This window comes from Macrotis lagotis, chromosome 2 (assembly GCF_037893015.1).
Source record: "Macrotis lagotis isolate mMagLag1 chromosome 2, bilby.v1.9.chrom.fasta, whole genome shotgun sequence".
NCBI lineage: Eukaryota > Metazoa > Chordata > Mammalia > Peramelemorphia > Peramelidae > Macrotis > Macrotis lagotis.
The window spans coordinates 198,513,108-198,521,550 of NC_133659.1; the positions used below are offsets into that span (position 1 = coordinate 198,513,108).

The window sequence follows — 8,443 nt, forward strand, 5'->3', positions numbered from 1 at the left end:
AGACAATTAGGGTTAAGTGACTTTCCTAGGGTCACACAGCTAATAAGTTTCTGGGGCTGGATTTGAATAAATATATCTTTCTAAAAATTTACAAAATAACTTTCTTAACCCTAAGGGACTAGAATCTAGACACCGGTAAAAGACACATTTAAAGTGGGAGCTTGCTCTTTGGCCCTGGAGGACAAGTGTGGTGAGGCTGTGCACTCACCTCCATGGCTCCTGGAGGCCTCCCAGGCCTGAGAGAGAGAGAAAAAGAGGAGTGAAGGGCCCTGCGTGTGAAGTATTGAAATTTCCTCACCTCTTCACCGCCAGATGGAGGTCAGCCACTCAGTAAAGGAGCGTACTATTGTTGAGAATAGCCTGGTCATCCTGCTACAGTGACTCCGAGGCCTAGTGACCACAGTGGATCTGTGGGATGAGCCTGTGGCCCATGGCCGAGTGGACAATGTAGATGCCTTCATGAACATTCGCCTGGCTGAGGTCACTTACACAGACTGGCAGGGCCAGTAGGTCCAGCTTGATGACCTCTTTGTGACTGTTTGCAATGTCCACTATGTCCACATTCCCGATGATCACCATCGAGCCACCATCAATGCTGCCACCATCGAGCAGCAACTTCAGGCCATCCATTGGGTTCGGAACTTTGGCAGTGAGGGTAAGGGCCGGAGGGAATTTCCTACCAGGAAGTACAAGTGAAAGACATTCCCCTTTCACTCAGATTCCTTTGGAGTCCTTGGCATTATAGGCAAAGATGGAGACTGCACTGCTTCTGACAGCCAGTTCTTCCCAATGAGGATGCAGACCACAAGGAGAAAGACTAGTTCATTCTGAAGCCACATTTGCCTTTAATAAACCCAGGATTGGATCTGGGTACCCAAAATCTGATATGTCCTTGATCTTGGGTTAATTGAAGACCATTCCCCATGCTTCTTGGCCACTGGGGCTTGGCTAACTGATCATTCAGCCTCACAGAGCTCCCAATTCTGTACTAAAGAGTTCATTTCAGCCATATTTGATACTTCCTAAAATGCATTGATGATCTTTGCTGCTAAAATGTGCCTGCCTAAGAGTATTTTGTGAACCCTTTCCACTCAGTTGTTTACTTCTAAAACCAAACTCGGATGCAAACACAAGAGTCGTAGGCTTTCTAGAATCCCACTTGTCTATCCATGTTATGCAGAATTAAAGCACTTCAGTCCAGTCAGGGAAAAAAAATAAATAAAGTGGGAGCTTGTTGATCTCAAAGGATAATTTCATCATATAAGCTGTCATCATTTACATTCTTATAATATTTTGAGTAGTATAAGGAAATCATTGTTTCTTGAACCTGGTACTTACTGACAGGTACTCAGCAAGATGATTAAGACCACTGATTTTAATGGTACTGTGTCTTCTTTTGTCAACAAAATCACATTGGAAAAGTGATGGGAAATGATATATAATCAGTTAGATATATTTTGCCAACCCAAGAGAACTAGTTGGGTGGAAATGCCAAGTATTTGGTTACAATTAAAGTGGACTTTGCATCTTTATTTTTAATAACTGAAAATATTGGTAGCTTCTTATGCAGGAAAAAGTCATAGTATAAAATACACCTAAAATAATATCAGAGCTTAACCAATGATTTTAGTTAGGAACTTCCATTTGTTGCTGGAAAGAAGAGTAATATTTGACTATATTGCTCAAGTCCCAGGAATGCATGGTATAATGCTTTCTTGGGATCAGAACTCCTCCTCTTTCCTTCCCTTATTCCAAATCAACTATCTCTGATTTCTTTTAATATAGGATGAGTGGGTATCTCAATGATTCATATTTGCCAACAGGAAGCTAGGCAAACAAAGCAAAATTAAATTAAAAAACATTTTAGAAGGAAAAAACCTTATTATATTTTTATATTATATATGATAGTATATATTTAGAAGGAAAAATAATAATATATTTTGGCACCCCTAATTACTAGCACAATAACTTGAATATAGCAGGTACAAAATAAATGGCTATTGTGACATTTATAAAATTCGAAAAACTTTCTGGATAATTAATCAATGCCAATAAAATAGGCCAGTGACACTCTCTAATGCCAGAGGTGAATCCTGGTGGTAATCCCACAATTTATAAATCCTTGGAAGAGTGAATATTCCTGTGGGTGGCAATCAACTCTGATTGTTTAATAATGAGAGAGAATGAATATTACAATGATAGGTGGACCTATTCTAATAAGGGGCTGAAGGATGTAAATTTAATTATGTCATTTACTTCTATATTGCCCAGCCTTGGACAATCTAATCAAATAATTTATCCCCACCCTTACCTGTGTATAGCACAATGGACTTCCCCAAATGGGTGGGGGCTGAACAAGATGAAGGAGAAAATTAAGTCAACCTCATTATCAGCAATGTCCTTCAGAGATTAAGCCTTCAAATGAGAACTTTAGATAAAAGGGGGGAACTCTGAATCTCCCCAAATCATTGGTTATTAATAATATTATAGAATGAAAATTATATTTCTAATTTAATGGAGTGTTTATGAAAGAACTATGTTGCTCCCTGATATGATATCATTATTTCAACTGGACACATGGACATCCTTGTATTCATTTCCTTTTATTGCACTCTGCATCAAGGTCTCTGCATTTACAAGTAAAGGAAAAGCAAGAATTCTCTATAAAAATGAATAAGAGAATTGAGGGCAAAAGCAGTTGCTTTGTACTGCAATTTGTTTTTCTTCAAGTAATGTTTATCCAACAAATCTGATATCTATCCAAATGGAAAATTCCTTTCAATCTGAGCTTGTTTTCAAGCATTTTCCATAGTGACCAGTGGAAAGCCTGGATACATCCTTACAATGTCAAGAGAACACCAAGGAGACATCCAACCTTTTGAGTGTACTCCTGGGGCAGCTAGGTGGTGCAGTGGATAGAGCACCAGCCCTGGAGTCGGGAGGACCTGGGTTCAAATCTGGCCTCAGACACTTAATAATGACCTAGTTGTGTGGCCTTGGGCAAACCATTTAACCCCATTTGCCTTGGAAAAAAACTAAAAAAAATATAAAGTTGAGTGTATTCCTGCAGTAAATTTACAGGAAGGTATGGTAGGAAGCAGGAATCAAAGGCACAAGTGGAAGTGTTAACACTTTGCAAGGACTATTTGGAGCAAGAGAAAAGAGAATGGGTAGAGACATCTTTGAGCTATGGAGGAAGAATGATGAGGGCTCTCTAGATAGTTAACAACAGCAATAATTATGATAATGACATATACTAATTTATGGTTTGCAAACTCCTTTCTCATGTCTTATGTCACTTGAACCTCAAAATGACTCAGAAAGGTAAAGTGACACACCTAAGAGTTACTCAAATAGTAAGAGTCTGAAGCTGGGTTTAAAAATCAGGCAAATCTTTTGGACTCTACAAGAACTCTGTCTATAACGTCACTAGCTGATATTCTATCATACTACTCAATTTATGAAATATTATATTTTCTTTGCTGCAGGCAAATTTTCTTATGATCTAAACCTTGATTTCATCTAGTTAGGAATTCAGAAGAATCACTTTCTTTTTACTTTATTTTTATTTCATGCTCCAATATGTATTTTTAACTTATTTCATTAAATGCTTCTCAGGTACATGTAAAATTTTTTTTTAATTTTTTTAACTTTAAGGCAATAGGGTTAAGTGACTTGCCCAAGGTCACACAGCTAGGCAATTATTAAGTGACTGAGGCCAGATTTGAACTCAGGTACTCCCGACTCCAGGGCTGGTGCTCTATCCACTGCGTCACCTAGCCACTTCCAATTTTTAACATTTAAAAAATATTTTGAGTTTTAAATTCTCTCCCTCTCCACCACCACCCCCCAAGAACAAGCAATTTGATGGAGATTATACATGCAAAGTCATGCAAAACATATTTTCACATTAACCATGCTACAAAATAAAACATAGACCCACCCACCCACCCCACCCCCCCAAAAAACAAGAGAAAAATAAGGAACATTTTTAAAGTGTTTTAATATGCATTCAGACTACCTCAGTTCTTTTTCTGGAGGAGGTATGCACCTTTCAGCCTAAGTTCTTCAGATTTGTTATTTATTGCTATTGCTACTATTCAGTTGTTTTCTAACACGTTTGATTATTCATTACCCCATTTTGGGGATTTTCCTGGCAAAGTTACTGGAGTGATTTGCCATTTTCTTCTCCATATCATTTTACATATGAAAAATTTGAGGTAAATGGGGTTAATTGACTTTAATCAGAATAGCTGTCATTCACAGTTGATCATTGTATAATATTGCTCTTATTGTGTACAATAATCTCCTGTGGTTGTGCTCACTTCACTTTGCATCAGTTCATATACGTCTTCTTGGATTTTTATGAAATCATTATGCTTATTTCTTATAGCATAATAAGTATTTCATCATAATCATATTTCACAACTTGTTCAGTCATTCTCCAATTGATGGACATTTCTTCAATTACCAATTTTTTACCACCACAAAAGAGCTGCTATAGATATTTTCTGTACATAGAGGTAATGTTCCTTTTCCTTTGATCTCTTTGGGATACAAACCTAGTACTGGTATTATTGGGGGGGGGGAGGTATTCAAAGTTTTATAACCCTTTGGCCATAATTCCAAATTGCTCTCCACATTGGCTAAATCAGTTCTAAACTAGGTTAAGATAGAGTTTTATTCTCAACTGAGTGTGTATTTTATTCCCTCTTTGAATCAATTTCTAATGAGAGTAAGGTTCAGGTTAACCTGCCTCTCTCTTCCCCCCCGTGAAATCTCTCCTTTTCATGCCTCTTTTATGTAAAATAATTCCCCCAAAATTTTCTTTTCCTTCCTCCCTTTCCCAAGGTGTCCCTCATCTTCACCCATTCATTTTATTTTTTTGAAACTATTCTATCATAGTCAGCTCACATTCATGTTCTATGACCATGTATTCTCCTTCTAATTGCCCTAATAATTAGTGATAAAGGTTTTAGGAAATATAAGTATCATCTTCTCATATATTCATGTAAACAATTTAATTCTATTGAATTTCTTATCATTTCTCTTTCATGTCTCCCTTTTTATGCTACACTTAAGTATTGTTTGAATGTCAAATTTTCTTTTTTAGCTCTGGTCTTTTAATCAGAAAAGTCTTCTAGACCATTAAATATTCACTTTGCTCCCCTGAAGGATTATTCTCAGTTTTTCTGTGTGGGTTATTCTTGGTTAAAAATCCTACCTCCTTTGTCTTCTGAAATATCATATTCCAAGTTCTCCATTCTTTCAGTCTGACAGCTAAATCTGTGATGCTGATTGTAGTTTCACCATATTTGAATTGTTTCTTTCTGGCTGCTTGAAATATTTTCTTGTTGACCTGGGAGCTCTAAAATTTAGCTATAATATTCCTGGAAATTTTTATTTTGGCATCTCTTTCAGAAGGTAATTGATGAATTCCTTCCATTTCTATTTTACCCTCTTTTTCTAGAATACTGGAGAAGTTTTTCTCGATAATTTCTTACAACATGATGTTTAGGATTTTTTTTTTTGATCATGACTTTCAGGTAGTCCAATAAGTATTCAATTTTCTCTCCTAAAACTGTTATGTTTTTTCCCCCAAAAGTATTTCACATTATTTTCTATTTTTCATTCTTTTGACTTTGTTTTATTATTTCTTGATCTCTCATACAGTCTATTTGTTTCAACTTGCCCAATTCTAATTTTTAAGTGAACTTAAAACTTTCTTCAGTGAGTTTTATGCCTCTTTGCCAACTACCAATTCTTCTTTGTAAGGAGTACTTTTCTCAAGAGAATTTTTGTATGTCATTTTTCATTGGATTGATTCTGCTTTTTAAGGTCATCTTTTCTTCAGTGGATTTTTGTACTTGTTTTACCATTTGGTCAATTCTGGTGTTTAAGGTGTTATTTTCTTCAGTATTGTTTGTGGTTCTTTTATCAGGCTGTTAACTTCCTTTTCACAGGTATCTTATAGGGCAGCTACATGGTGCAGTGGATAGAGGTCCTAGAGTCAGGAGGACCTGAGTTCAAATTTGACCGTAGACACTTAATAATTACCTAGCTTTGTGACCTTGGGCAAGTTATTCAACCCTTGCAAAAATATCCCATAATTCTCATTCTTTTCTTATTTTTTCCTCAACATTTCTTAAGGATTTTAAAAATGCTTTTGAAGCTTTTCTAGGAATTCTTATTGGAATTCTACAAATTCACATTTTTCTTTAAGGTTTTACTTGATTTGGGGGGTGGCTAGGTGCCGCAGTGGATAGAGCCCTGGAGTCAGGAATACCTGAGTTCAAATCCAACCTTAGACACTGTGTGGCCTTGGGCAAGCCACTTAAACCCATTTGCCTTGCAAAAAAAAAAAAACTAAAAAAAAAGGCTTTACTTGATTTTGATAGCATTGTCTTCTGAGTTTGTATCTTAATCTTTCTGGTCACTATAAATAACTTTTTTATGATTAGGTTCTTTTTCTGTTGTTTGTTCATTTTTGCAGACTATTTTTAGACTTTCAACTTTATGTTAAAGTTGGATTCTGCAACCAGGGTAAAGAGGGCACCATCCCAAGTTTCAGGTTTTTCATGCTGTTGTTTTCAGAGATTGTTCTGAGGATCTGTAAGCTTTTTGTGCTTTCAAGTTGGTATGACCTAAGGAGATGTTGCTTATTGCTTTCCTGGTCTGTACACTGAACTTTATCCATGAATTATTTCTCTGTAATCCAAGATTATTTCTCTGTAATCACAAGTGCTAGTGCTCATCTTGGCCTTGGAAGTTACACAAGAGTCCCTAGTTCACTTGCTCCTCTGCAGTCACAAGTACAATTACTCCTTTCTTCCTTAGAACTGACTACAAACACTCTTCTCTGAAAATGGGACCAGACTCCCTGATCCCCTGTGGCCACAAGCACTTGTGTTCCTCTCTACACTGGAGTTTGTGACTAGGAACTCAGTAGAAGGAATAAAATTACTAAAGGCATAGAGGTAAGAATGTGAAAGGAAGGAACACCATGTTACCTATCTTTTTTGTAGCAAACATAGGTCATCTAAAGGGAAATCCTGGAACTTAAGTTATGATAGTGAGCCAACAAACATTTACTAAGTGCTTACTGTATTCTAGGCACTATGCTAAGCTCTATAGATACAAAGAAAGGCAAAAACAAAGTCTCTTCTCTGAAGAAACACATTTTAATGGGGGGGGGGAGAAAAATTTTAAATAACCAGTGTGTATTGTTTGAATGTCAAATTTTCTTTTTTAGCTCTGGTCTTTTAATCAGAAAAGTCCTCTAGTACATTAAATATTAATTTTTCTCCCCTGAAGGATTATTCTCAGTTTTGCTGTGTGGGTTATTCAAATCTGGCCTTAGACACTTAATGTGGAAGATACATGGAATAAATGAAGGCAATCTGAAGGGATAAGTCTTTAGGGGACTGAGATGTCCTGTAGAAAGTGGGTTTTGAACTGAGTGGTGGTGAGGGATGGTGAGAAGAAGGAGCATTCTATGACAGATTCAGATACTAGAGGAACTTACATATCACACTAAGGAAATTAAATTTTCTTTAGTGTGTAATGGGGGGAGTAACAGAAAATTTTGGTCTGAGGATGGAGGTTACAGTTGGAAATAATTTTCAAATTTCACCAATGAAATCTTTATTAAGGGAGTGAATGGTCATGGGTGGGGGATAAAAGAAATTAAAAGATAAAAATTAGTGTGAGGCAATTGCAAAGAAAGGATTGCTATATGAATAGGGAAAGAGGGAAAAGTAAGAGAAAGGGAAGAGTAAATAAAAGATTCTAAATGGTATGTCTGGATAAATGAGAAAACTATAATGCCACTAAGAGGAGAAAGAAGATCATGAGGAGAAGTGAATTTATGGGGATGAAAATAATGAGTTTAAATTCAGAGATACAGAGTTTGAAGGGCTGATGAGAAATCTGGGTGGAGCTATCCAACACTAAGTTAGAAATACAGAACTGAGACTGAGCATGTTGCAAAGAATAAATGCATGACTTAGAATCAAGAGATTTGAGTTCAAATCTTATTTATGGTATTTACTAGCTCTGAGTGACCATAGATAGGTCATTCAACTTCTCTGAGGTTCAGTTTCTTTATCTACAAATCGGGATAATAGTATCTATATCTATCTTTAGGGATCATTTGCTAACTCAGAAATGTAAGATCTTTTCTCAACATAGTTGGTTTGGAAGAGACAGTAGAAGCCATCTATTCTAAGCCTCTCCTTTTACAAGAGAGGGATCTGAGACCATATAGCTAGTAAATGTTATGGGATTTGAACCCAGGTCCTCTGATCTTTATTAAGGCAGCATAGGGTACTGAGAAGAATACAGATCTTGGAGTAAGGAAACCTTACTAAAATCTGAATCCTTGATCTTACATATAATATCCACATCATTCTAGAAAACGAATAAATAGATTAAAAAGCTCTTA

General features: G+C 36.4%; 1 pseudogene; it reads left to right on the plus strand.

Moving 5' to 3' along the window:
- The first annotated feature begins 312 nt into the window (after positions 1 to 312).
- Positions 313 to 696, plus strand: LOC141511397 (U7 snRNA-associated Sm-like protein LSm10; annotated as a pseudogene).
- The last annotated feature ends 7,747 nt before the right edge of the window (positions 697 to 8,443 follow it).